The sequence below is a fragment of the Phyllopteryx taeniolatus genome, chromosome 7, assembly GCF_024500385.1.
Source record: "Phyllopteryx taeniolatus isolate TA_2022b chromosome 7, UOR_Ptae_1.2, whole genome shotgun sequence".
NCBI lineage: Eukaryota > Metazoa > Chordata > Actinopteri > Syngnathiformes > Syngnathidae > Phyllopteryx > Phyllopteryx taeniolatus.
The window spans coordinates 30,184,440-30,197,912 of record NC_084508.1 but is presented as its reverse complement, the minus strand read 5'-3'; positions in this window follow the sequence as shown (position 1 = coordinate 30,197,912).

The following is a 13,473-nucleotide window of genomic DNA, read 5'->3' as shown; positions in this document are numbered from 1 at the left end:
CCCAACCCGGGCTTTTAACATTTGCTCTTAACTTTATACAAACTGAAATGGTAGTCTCTTTTCAGCTACTGATGTACATGGCAGAAAAAGCTGTTATTTCAGGCTCAGCTATAATGGAGGGAAATCTCATCTGAAGCTCAGCGTGTGAATTTTTCAGTCCCTCAAAAGCAAAGAAATGAAGGATCGGCTGAGATTATTATCTCCTTAAAGTATGCCTTGTTGTGAACCCTTTGTTTCTAGAGAGAAAGATCAAATGAATTTGAGGATATGACACTTTCACTCTTGGCTCAGAATTGGAAAACACCAGAAGAAAAGAGCAGCAGCAAGAGATATTAATAAACTATTTTTAAAGTAAATAGACAATACCTCTGATGAACCTTATTTTGATTCATTTGAAAGGTTTTCATTCCGTAGAAAAGTAGGTCAGAAAAAAAGAAAGGTCCTAATATGCACAAATTAGAAGTAGATTCTTGTGTAAATGTAGCACACATGTAACATATGGCAAAACAGAAATATAATACATTGATAGTATGTTCTATATTATTGAAAAATAATGAAGTATAACGAATAAGTCGGGACTGTGTTCCATGCAACAGTAATCGACACATCGATCCACTTAACTAGTTGGTATCTATGGCTCTCATGAAGGCAGTATAATGAACCATTTGTGGGGGATAAACATCCAATATTTTAATGAAAAATATATCCGACTGCAACTTCCAATAAATATCCATTCCAAGATATATGCAGTGGGTACGGAAAGTATTCAGACCCCCTTAAAATTTTCATTCTTTGTTATATTGCAGCCATTTGCTAAAATAATTTAAGGTCACTTTTTTCCCTCATCAATGTACACAGAGCCCCTGCTTATTTCAGCAAGACAATGCCAAAAAACATTCTGCACGTGTTACAACAGCGTGGCTTCGTAGTAAAAGAGTGCTGGTACTAGACTGGCCTGCCTGCAGTCCAGACCTGTCTCCAATTGAAAATGTGTGGCAGATTAATTATGAAGGGTAAAATATGACAACGGAGACCCTGGACTGTTGAACAGCTGAAGTTGTACATCAAGCAAGAATGGGAAAGAATTCCACCTACAAATCTTGAACAATTAGTATCCTCATTTCTCAAACATTTATTGAATGTTGTTAAAAGAAAAGGTGATGTAACACAGTGGTAAACATGACCCTGTCCCAGCTTCTTGGGAACGTGTAAAATACTAAGTTAATGATTATTTGCTAAAAACAATCAAGTTTATCAGTTTGAACATTAAATATCTTGTCTTTGTAGTGTATTAAATATTGGTTGAACATTATTTGCAAATCATTGTATTATGTTTTTATTTATGTTTAACATGTCCCAACTTCATTGGAATTGGGGTTGTAAGACCTTACAGCTCACAGTGGATGTCAGAGCAAATGAGAATCATGAGGTCAAAGGAGCTGCCTGAAGAGCTCAGAGACAGAACTGTGTCAAGGTACAGATCTGGCCAAGGTTACAAAAAAACATTCTGCTGCACTTAAGGTTCCTAAGAGTACAGTGGCCTCCATAATACTTAAATGGAAGACATTTGGGACGACCAGAACCCTTCCTAGATGGGAATGAAAAATGATTTTAGCAAATGGCTGCGATATAACAAAGAATGAAAGATTTAAGGGGATCTGAATAGTTTCCGTACTGTTGGGAGTGGCCGTGAATTCCTTACCCTGAATTATCACCACAACACCCGCTGTGTGTTCGTTGTTTTTCCATTAAAAGGTAACCAAAGAATGAAACTCACACTGATTGCAATTTGAGCCATATTTTTTTTACCTCCAGAGCTCAGTAAGAGTACAAAGTCACACATAGAATTCTGGGCCTTTTTCCCCTGCAACCGAACCTCTCGCTAACGGAGTCGACGGAGAAAAAAGAGCGCCTTTCCCTTTCCTCCCTTCCATGTTATAGATTGTGCTTAAGACACTTCTAGATGTTGCTGTTGTGTCCACGCCCCGTCTGGTTCTTATTGATAAGCGACACCCGAGAGCGGGTGACGGGGGTACTTTTGATGGTGTCGTCAAGAGTATGACTTGTTTTCAGTGCGTCAGCTGTTATCTGGGGCCACATCTTGCAACATCCATCAATTCATCCATCCATCCATCCATTTTCTACCGCTTATCCGAGGTCGGGTCGCGGGGGCAGTAGCTTTAGCAGGGACACCCAGATTTTCCTCTCCCCAGCCACTTCATCCAACTCTTCCGGGGTGATCCAGAGGCGTTCCCAGGCCAGCCGAAAGACGTAGTCTTTCCAACGTGTCCTGGGTCGTCCCCGGGGTCTCCTCCCGGTGGGACGTGCCCGGAACACCTCACCATGGAGACGTCTGGGAGGCATCCGAATCAGATGCCCCAGCCACCTCAACTGGCTCCTCTCAATGTGGAGGAGCAGTGGCTCGACTCTGAGATCCTCCCGGATTACCGAGCTTCACCCTCTCTCAGCCTGGACACCCTGCGGAGGAAACTCATTTCGGCCGCTTATATCCGGGATCTTGTTCTTTCGGTCACGACCCACAGCTCGAGACTATAGGTGAGAGTAGGAACATAGATCAACTGGTAAATTTCAGCTTAGCTCCTTCTTTACCACAACGGACCGATACAAAGTCCGCATCACTGCAGACGCTGCAATGACCCACCTGTCAATCTCCTGTTTCATTCTTCCCTCACTCTTGAACAAGACCCCAAGATACTTGAACTCCTCCACTTGGGGCAGGATTTCATCACCGACCTGGAGAGGGCACGCCACCCTTTTCTGACTGAGGACCATGGTCTCAGATTTGGAAGTGCTGATTCTCATCAGTCAGACACACCCTGTTTAATCCATGCAAGGAGTGTTTCAAGTGGCAAATAACACTTACTGTTTGTTTGTATAACATTTCTGTGTTCGTTTTGAGATAAACACAGGCATGTGCGGTTGGCCAACAAATTTAACCAGCAGACATTCAAATTCACTCGTGACATTGGTGTGGTGGTAGGCACTGGGAGCATTCATGCAAAGTTCTTAAAAATGCCACGCAACATTCAAATTCGGTGACGCTGGTTCCGAGTGCTGTCTATTGGCAGTGACCCTCCACCACCAGTGGGTGTGGCTGGGCTCCATCAATTGTCCCAGAGGTCTTGAGTTGCATTTCAAAGGGCAAATGGTCCTTTGAACTTTTATCTTGTCATGTGGGACCAGCGGATTTTCAAACTTTTTGGGTTGGTATCTTGAGCCCTGCATACACAGGGTTTCTGGGGTAACTGTTAATTAATTTAAAGTCCAGGTGAGAAGTCAGGATTCCTGGTCTCTACTTTTGATGAGCTCTTTCAGATTCGCAGGTAATTCATTTAGAGACCATGTGAGACAAACCAGGCATCCCCATGACCGTCTGTCCTCACAACTGTGACATAAAGCATAACGTGTGGTGCCCCTGGTGCATAATCACAGTCAATTGCAGTCCCATCCGGGAAGCTCACTTAGAGCCCATCTGGCACACAAAAGGTGTTGGCTCCACACTTAATGAGCATGCCACGGCCCATAAGGTTCACTGGGCATTTGGGGAAGAAGATGAATGAATGAGTCAGTGTCTGTTTTCCCACCTGCACGGGAGTAGGTTGTGTCAACGGCAGAGCTTCGGCCACCCCTGAGAAGCTGACCAGGGTGACTTTTCTGTCGCTCACAGGAAGTCGCAGAGCATAGCGAGCACCAGTGTCGACCATCATGGAGGGATGATGTCCATCTACTGTCACAGGAATGCAAGGGTCTGCCAAACCCTACACGTCGAGGCTTCCCGGGCACCCCTATTGACAAGCGGGTTACTGGCCAGGCTGTGGAGTTAGCCTGGTACATTCAGGTTGGCGGGAATATGCGTTCTGGCGAAGCAAGGTGAGGCAGTGTAGCAAGCAATTATCCATCTCAAAGTTACATGAGCACCCCGGCCATGGTGGATAGGGGCAGTCCCTCGCCCAGCGACCCCACATCCCGCAGTTGTAACACGACCCATCAGACATCCCCGGTCTCACCCCACCCCTACCTCTTGCTCCTCGTCCATGCCCTCACTGATTGGTCTAGCATGGCGGTCCCGATTGGTAATGCTGTACCTCACTTGGAGCCTGACCCGGAGCAGGAGGAGCGGCGTTGGTGGCTTTTTGCTGCACGAGTTGCTTCTCTTTCTTAATGGACTGTGAATTTTCCCTCTTTGCCTCCAGTACCTGTAAATGTAATTATGTTTTTTTCAGTACGGCATCCTTATCTGTATTAACATTTTATTTTTCAATATGTCTGGCTAAGTAATGTAAAAAGTGTGTTTTCCGCTCAGCAGATGTCGCTGTTGTCACAGCTGGGTTGTCTTTCATGGCCTCAACCACTAGCTGGGGCACTCCTCTGACCATCGCCTCTCGGTAAAGTTGCTTCTTTACTGGACTAGCTGATGGATCACTTCCCGATACTTCCGACCAATCCCGACGTGTGCGTAACAAAAAGGCAAGGCCAGTCTCTCCCTCTGCCATCAGAAAGACACAGTTGGACAAGACCCCAAGTGGGGCAGGGAACATTTTGCGCATGGCAACTCCGATTTCGCCCAAAATATCACCATCCAAGGGAAGATCATCGCGATAGGCTGTCGTACGGGCAATTCCATCCCGTGTTTACAGCTCTTGATAGGTGAGTTTGGTTCCCATGATTGCTCTTAAGTCACCCATTGCAAGTGCTATATCCTGCATTGCTTCTTTAAAACGTAAAATTGCACGTCCCCCAGCAGCTTCTCACTCAAACATGAACGGTCAGAGATAGAGAATCAAGCGTATACTAATTGGTGTGGTTGTGTTGAGCTCAGCAAAAGAGGCCCTTGGATTTTCCCTCTTTTATTCTTAGTTTTAGCCTTATCACCAGCCGCAAGACATTAATCTTCCTCTTTCTCGACATCCGTCTGATGAGAAAAAAACAAAGACAAGGGGAAGAGGGTCTCTGGATTTCAGAGTAAACCAGGAAGACATCGTTAGATGGTATGACAACAAAGCTGTGAACCTGCTCGCTTCTTTTGTTGGCTTTGCAGCACTGGGCAATGTGAAGCATTGGGACCGGAAAGCCAAAACCTACGTAATGGTTCCCAGACCAGCCATCGTTGACACATACAACAGGTTCATGGGAGGCGTTGACCTTGATATGTTACCTTCACAGTACAAGTTCAGCTTCAGCTCCCGAAGATGGTACAGCTATATTCGGTGGCACACCGTTACAGTGGCAGCAATCAATGCATGGATCCGCTACAGAAGAGACCTGGAGAAACTGCAGCTCAGGCAGAAACCCCTGTCCCTGCGAAGGTTTCAGGCTTCTGTTGACACCCCCCTCACAAGCGCAGGAAAGGTAAAAAAGTGTGGCAGACCACTGTCCTCTCCAGAACCAACGCCAACCCCTCCCCGGAAGAGGAAAACCACAGTAGTGCCCCGTGATGTGAGAAAAGATAGCCTTGATCATTTCCCAGCATGGGAAAACCGACAGAAATGCAACCACTGCGTAGGCCACTTTGCCCATGTGTACTGTGAGAAATGCAGAGTGCATCTTTGTCTGAACAAGAACAGAATTTGTTTTGTTGTTGTTCAAGAAAAGAGAATCTTTGAGCATTGTTACCTGATGTATCAAATATGATACAAATGAAAACTCCATCCATCCATCCATTTTCTGTACCGCTTTATCCTCACAAGGGTCACGGTCATGCTGGAGCCTATCCCAGCTATCTTCGGGCGGGAGGCTGGGTACACCCTGAACCGGTCGCCAGCCAATCGCAGGGCACATAGAAACAAATAACCATTCGCACTCACATTCACAACTACCGTAATTTAGAGTCTTCAATCAACCTACCATGCGTGTTTTTGGGATGTGGGAGGAAACCGGAGTGCCCGGAGAAAACCCACGCAGGCACGGAGAGAAAATGCAAACTCCACAATGGCGGGGCCGGGGATTGAACCCCGGTCCTCAGAACTGTGAGGCAGATGCTCTAACCAGTCATCAATTCCGTTTTTTTTTCTGTCAATCTGGGGTGCTCTGTGTACATTGATGAGGGAAAAAAGTGACCTTAAATTACATGCAACATGCAAACGCCACACCCCGGCCCTCAGAACTGCGAAGCAGATGTGCCAACCAGTTGGATACCGTGCCACCTAAATGGAAACTCATATATGGAAATTGATATTTGAAAAAAAAAAATTGTTTGTTCAGGACCAATAAAGGCTCCAGTTTCAAAGAATTGGAATTTTCTGTCAATTATTTAATGGTTTGGGCTTCACAGGGTTTTAACTTACAGAAAAAGAAAAGTTCTCACTTGCATGTTTTCCTTCCCTTGTTGCGAAATTGCAAACTTCTCAAGTGGACATTGAGATTTGTCATCCTTAGCTAGACAGACATCCAGGTTTTTTTTTTTTTTTTTTTTTTAGTTCATGATTTTTGTGACAAAGCTTTCAAGTTGTCCTGCTGTTGCTTAAACTAGTGCCGTGAACATGTCCTGTTGTTGCTGTAGTTCAAAGCACCTGTTGTCTCAGCAAGAAAAACTCATTGCTAGCTTTCACTTCTGCCTTCCATAGTGGGAAACAGCGGCACTTTGAGACTCAGCAGTTTTCCGTTTCTCTGAGTTTTCCTCAAAAGACCAATAACCAACGTGCAGATAGAGTGAAGGCGCTAGCTAGTCGGTAGTTTTAGCCATTTCCGATGGAAACATATTGCAACAAAAACATTAATTCATTTTCGTACCGCTTATTCTCACCAGGGTTGCGGCGCGCTGGAACCCGTCCTGGCTATCCTTGGGCGAGAGGCGGGGTACACCCTGAACTGGTCGCCCGCCAATTGCAGGGCACATATAAAGAAACAACCATTCACACTCCAATTCACACCTGCAGGCAATTTAGAGTTTTCTTGCCTCCCTGATTGCTCCTCCTCTCAATTTTGATTTTATTGCCTCCTTTGAGAACTCCTCTGGTAATTCCAGATAACCCTTTTATTCCACTAACTACCTATCTCCACCAGACTCACACTCATTACTTTATACTGTCCTACCTCCTTCACCCTGGACTGTTTCTTCTTTTGATTCGATGTAAGGATGTTTTCACTGGAATCGTAGAAAAGAGTCCTTTTTCATTGTCACACCAAATAACTTTGAACTCGCTCTCCAACACCTCATCAAAATCATTATCAGCTTCAGTGGCCAAGTATGTTATAAGACACACAAGGAATTTGTCTCAGGTAGTTGGAGCTACACTAGTATGACAACAAGCAGCCATTTTGACGAAATAAACATTTAGGACATAGAAAAATACAAGTATGGAGAGTGTTAAATATATTCTAGAAGTTATCATTTATTTGCTTAGCTTGCATTAGTATTATGGACGATTTTAGATGTCTCGCCTTCGAAAAGATGACTCAGCATCATCCGATGGAAGGGTGCCTGGACCAAGGACGTGATCGGATGTGGTCGGGTCGGGACAAGTGTTGGTCCAATATTTTGTGTTGTGTCTTATTGCTTAGAATACTATGTCTGGGAAAAACCCTCTTATTATCAAATATTATGTGTCGTGTCTTATTGTTTAGAATACTATGTCTGGGAAAAACCCTCTTATTATCAAATATTTTGTGTTGTGTCTTATTGCTTAGAACATTATGATTTGTAAATCCCTCCTATTTCAAATAAATGCAGGAGCGAGGGGGGGGATTGTTTAGAGCGTGTTGAGAGGCTGTGATCTGAACAATCTCCCATACGCCCTCCTCATGAGAAAAATAAACCAGCGTCTTCATTCCTTTTGTGTCTATTTTTTATAATGTTGGGTAAGATAAATCCAACATTAAATTGGTCCTTCGAGCCGGATGTCAACACACCCGAGGATTCCAGTTGTGGAGCCGACTTCCAGTTAAGAGACCGTGGCCACGGCAAGTAAGACCCTTTACGGGACTGGTCTTCGTTCTCCTCAACTGGGATCTGAAGGTTGACGACAATCCACAGGATTGAAGACGACTGGTGAGTTAAATTTAAATTTTTTTTTTAGGAAAAAGGACGCCGGAGTCCAGAAATTCCGCGAGGACGGCGGAGTCCTGTACGTACTTAAATTCCGTGTTTAATAAACCCTGTGGATACTAGTCAATGGCGGGTAGAATAAAGAAACTAGGAAAGTTTCGTGGCGTCGTAGTTAAATTCCGTATAGGATGGCGGAGTCCTCTAATGAGCTGTTGACAGACGTAGTTAAATTCCGTATGGGACGGCGGAGTCCTCTGACGAGCCAGTGTGAATGAAAACTGTTTGAATGAGAGTGTAAATGGGAAATGGGAAACCACTAGGTTTTTCATTCCATACCAAAACAGTGGGAAAGTAAACGGTGGACTTTTGTGGATGCAAAGGCAAGAATTCTCCACTCGAAAGAGTTGAAGTGAGAATTACCACAGAAAGTAAATTTGAATCACCGTCCTACTGAAAAGAAACAGTGTTCTAGACTACCCTAGGTAGTATTACACTGAACCAAATTCTTTCAAATGGGGAAAGGAAGTAGTAAAATAAAAAACAGGAATACACTGCAGTGTAAAGGTTGGAGGTTCATTAATTTAAATTTAAAAGAAAAAAAACAGGATCCTGATAAAATTTAATATTTAGAGACAGGGATAACCGAACACGGCTTTACAGGTTGGTTAAATACACAAAAAATAGCCGCGTTGCAGGAATCAAATTATATAAAAAATAAAAGACAAGCCACCGTTAAACGTGGGAAAGGCTGTTGTCTGCAGCCTTGGAGCTTATCACAAAAATAGAAGATAAAAAAGAATGTGATGAGCTGCAGTAATACAGAGAGCAGCATGCGTACCAAACCCACGCACATTGTTAAATTCATTAAGACCAGACGCTACTGTGTTTACAGTAGTGGACATTAATGCATTAATGCATTAATGCATTCTTTTCAGTACCAATAGAAAATAACAGTCAATTTTGGTTTGCATTCACATTTGAGAAAAAAAAAAATATATATATATACATTTACTAGATTACCGCAAGGTTATTGTGAAAGTCTAACTAATTATTCACAAGTTATGACAACACGCATGTCTTCTGGCATCTACAGATGAAGACACATGCAAAGATTCATTGACCTTACTGCATCATCTGACAGAAGAGGGACATAAAGTTAACAAAAATAAATTGCAATGATGTAAAAGACAAGTTAAATATCTAGGCCATAATTTAAGTATAGGAGGAAAGACTATATTAGAAGACAGGAGAGCTATAGTCTTAAAAAATCCTAAACCACAGACGAAGAAACATAAATAATTTTTAGGTCTGACAAATTATTGTACAGCATGGATTCCAAACTATGCAGAAATTGTTGCACCATTGTCAAAATTAATATATGAAAACAACCTTAAAATGACATCACCTGTTTAATGGAGTACAGAGGCAGAAAAGGCCTTCTGTGACATTAAACAACATTTGGTCTCCAGTGCTGCGCTAGGCCTTCCAAATTTAATGATAAAACATTCATTCAAATGGTAGATTGTAAAAGCTATTGCATGACCTCCGTACTTACACAACAATACGGTGATAAGCTAAGACCAATAGCTTATTTTTCAACTAGAGAGCAGTTCACCCTAAAGGTCCCACATACAGTGTCTGCTCTCCTATTGCAAATCACCTGCAAGACATTTATCTTGCATTGCCATCTTGCTATCAGAACCACATTTGACTGTTGAGCGATGCACAACCTTAAATCCAGCCACACTAACACCCTTAATGATGAAGGCACGCAGCATGATTGACAGGAATTGGCTGAACAAGCTGCTGAATTAGTAGCATTAATCGAGGCATGCAAACTAATGATAAATAAAGATGGTACAATCTATACTGATAGCCAATATGAGTATTCCACAACAAGAACGCAATTATTGGGAAAAACAAAGTGCAAAACTACAAAATGAAATTTACATTAGCACAGGAAAAAAAAAAAAAAAAAAAAAAAACCTATTCAAATGGGCTGCTATATTGAGACATGCTGTGTCACGTCTCAACCGGAGGGATGGTGGCACAGATAGATTGACACTTTACAGCCCTAAAAAATAGCAGAAAGAAACACGTGGGTTCATTTAACACACTGTAGGAGTCATTTCAGCTGAGTGCTCAAATGAGGAAGGTGAGCAAAAGTCTGATAACGAAGCGGGAGCAGATGTGTAGATTCTGAAAACGCTTGCTGGTCAGTGAAGAAAAAAGACACCAACCCTTTTAGTGAGAACTCAGCAGAAAGGCACACCCACGTTGGTTATGAGATTCGAAAATCACCTACCAACTGGACCAATATGACGAACCCAATAACAAATTGTTTTAATCATTAACTCGTATCAAAAGGAGTACAGCTGATGATCAAAATTGTGGGCATGGCCTCCAAATGCGGCAAAACGGTTTAATATTTTGTGCCCCCAAAATCAAGCTGCTTTAATCATAATTCCATATGCGGCTCTCACCAATGATGCTCAAGAGAATGGGCAGAATTGGGGATTTAGATATAACTGGTATGCAACTATAGGTTTTGAATGGAAACACCTTATTGGTGAAACAGGTTATGATTGGTCCAGTTGGTCAAAAAGAACAGCAAAAGAACAAAGAAAGAAGTTTAACATAAGCAAAACGGCCCATAGTTTAATATTGAAATACAAGTCACCCAATGTGTTTGATAGTGAGCTTGTGGGCCTATTCTGGTGGAAAAGATCCCCACTTCCAAGTAGTATTGTGTTATAGGAACCGTGTTAAACCAAAAATGCCATTGAAAACTTCAAAGAAAGGTAGACAAATTTTAATGGTTAACAACATAACTACTGATGATTGGTTCCTTGTTGTCACAGGAGTTTCAGGACAAAATAACAATTGGTTACTATTGATGGAACAAGCAGCAAATGTAGCGAGAAAAGATTGTGTTGTTTGCATGGGTCCCAGGCCTTTGTTGCGCATAGTTCCGGCATAATTATCACAAGATTGTATTATTCCATTTGCACACTGACTGAGGAGCATCTGCAACATTTGCACAACCATTGTCCCAGATTATCGCACTACTCGACACTTTAAACCGCATACACTCCTTGAAGTCTCAGCGCCCTTTGCACAATGATCTTTGCACCGGACTATTGCGATATTAGTCATTCAAACTGCTGCTAGAGGACTGCATCTTTTTGCACAATTATTTTTTGTCAATGTCTTTATGTCTCCAAAGTGTTCTGTAAATTGACTGTCTGTTGTACTAGAGCGGCTCCAACTACCGGAGACAAATTCCTTGTGTGTTTTGGACATACTTGACAAAAAAGAGATTTATCCTGGCAGAGGCAAAATTATCCAACATAAACCATACATGGTGTTCCTTGTGGGGTTCCTAATCAATACAAATTAGCTGACCAAGTTGCAGGAGGATTTGAATACTTCATATGCTGTTGGTGTACGATTAATAAAAATGTTGATGGGATAAACTATATCCACTTCAATGTACAGAGATTAGGAAATTGGACTCAGAGTGGGTTGGAAGCTGTGCACGAGCAGCTCAAGGACGTTCCAAGACCGCATAGCTGTCGACATGCTCCTCGCAAGAGAGGGAGGTGTTTGCGGTATGTTTGGAGAACAAACAATACTGCTTCAGATGGCAGCTTGACCAGAGCCATCGATGGTCTACGGACCCTCAATCAACACTCCTTGTGAAACAGCTGAATGGACGTTTTTGGTAAATATAAAACCCTAATTTCACCAATATTGATATCAATTGCTGTTTTTGCAGCCATTCTGACATTGTGTGGATGTTGTTGTATCCCATGCATTCGGGCATTAATCAGTAAATTAATCACCACAGCCATAACCCACATGGAACCGTATGGAGCAGATTTATCCTTTATTGGAGGTTGATAATAATAATGATGATGATGATGATGTTGTTTTACCTGATTTGTTTCCTGATCCAGGTGATTACGATGTTTAAACTACAACATTCATGTATGACAAGTTTACTCTGAGTGTAAATGTATTTGTTTCATAAAAATGATTCTACAATTAAAAATCGAAATGAAGTGACTGTAAGATGATATGAGAATTTGTGCAAATACATGATAAACAGGAGGGAAATGTTAAATATATTCTAGAAGTTATCATTTATTTGCTTAGCTTGCATTAGTATTATGGACGATTTTAGATGTCTCGCCTTCGAAAAGATGACTCAGCATCATCCGATGGAAGGGCGCCTGGACCAAGGACGTGATCGGATGTGGTCGGGTCGGGACAAGTGTTGGTCCAATATTTTGTGTTGTGTCTTATTGCTTAGAATACTATGTCTGGGAAAAACCCTCTTATTATCAAATATTATGTGTCGTGTCTTATTGTTTAGAATACTATGTCTGGGAAAAACCCTCTTATTATCAAATATTTTGTGTTGTGTCTTATTGCTTAGAACATTATGATTTGTAAATCCCTCCTATTTCAAATAAATGCAGGAGCGAGGGGGGGGATTGTTTAGAGCGTGTTGAGAGGCTGTGATCTGAACAATCTCCCATACGCCCTCCTCATGAGAAAAAGAAACCAGCGTCTTCATTCCTTTTGTGTCTATTTTTTATAATGTTGGGTAAGATAAATCCAACAGAGAGATATTGAGCAAGTGTGGTGATGCTAAAATAATGGCAATTGTGCAAATGATGCAGTCCTCAAGCAATTTAGAGCAGTTTAAAGTGACGAATAGTTCAATGATCTGGTACAGTGACGACTGTGCAAATGGTGCAGAGTTGTCAAACACATAAGTTGGCCGTAATAATCAAGAACAGTATGCTAATAGTGTAGCGTGATGAAACTGTGTACATATAATGTAGAAGTGTCTGACAGAAATGTGCAAATTTGTCAGATTTGTTAACTGTTTCAGAAGTTATTGGAAAGAGGGAAGAAGCTGTTAGAATGTCTGTTGTTTTTTTTCCCATTGTTCGATAGCTGCTACCTGAGGAAAGGTAGGTCTTGTCTCTTTTTTAGTTCTTTTTTCCATGACCTCTTCCACTGACCATTGTCACATGTTTTGTCATCTGTGATGGGGAGTCTGTTTCCAATGTTAATTTGTTACATTGTGTAGTATTTTTTTATCTTTGCATTATTGTGTTTTGATCACTGCTATCCTGTCTCTTTGTTTGTTTTTTCCATCCATCCATTTTCTGAGCCGCTTCTCCTCACTAGGGTCGCGGGCGTGCTGGAGCCTATCCCAGCTGTCATCGGGCAGGAGGCGGGGTACACCCTGAACTGGTTGCCAGCCAATCGGAGGGCACATAGGAACAAACAACCATTCGCACTCACAGTCATGCCTACGGGCAATTTAGAGTCTCCAAATCATGCATGTTTTTGGGATGTGGGAGGAAACCGGAGTGCCCGGAGAAAACCCACGCAGGCACGGGGAGAACATGCAAACTCCACACAGGCGGGGCCGGGGATTGAACCCGGGT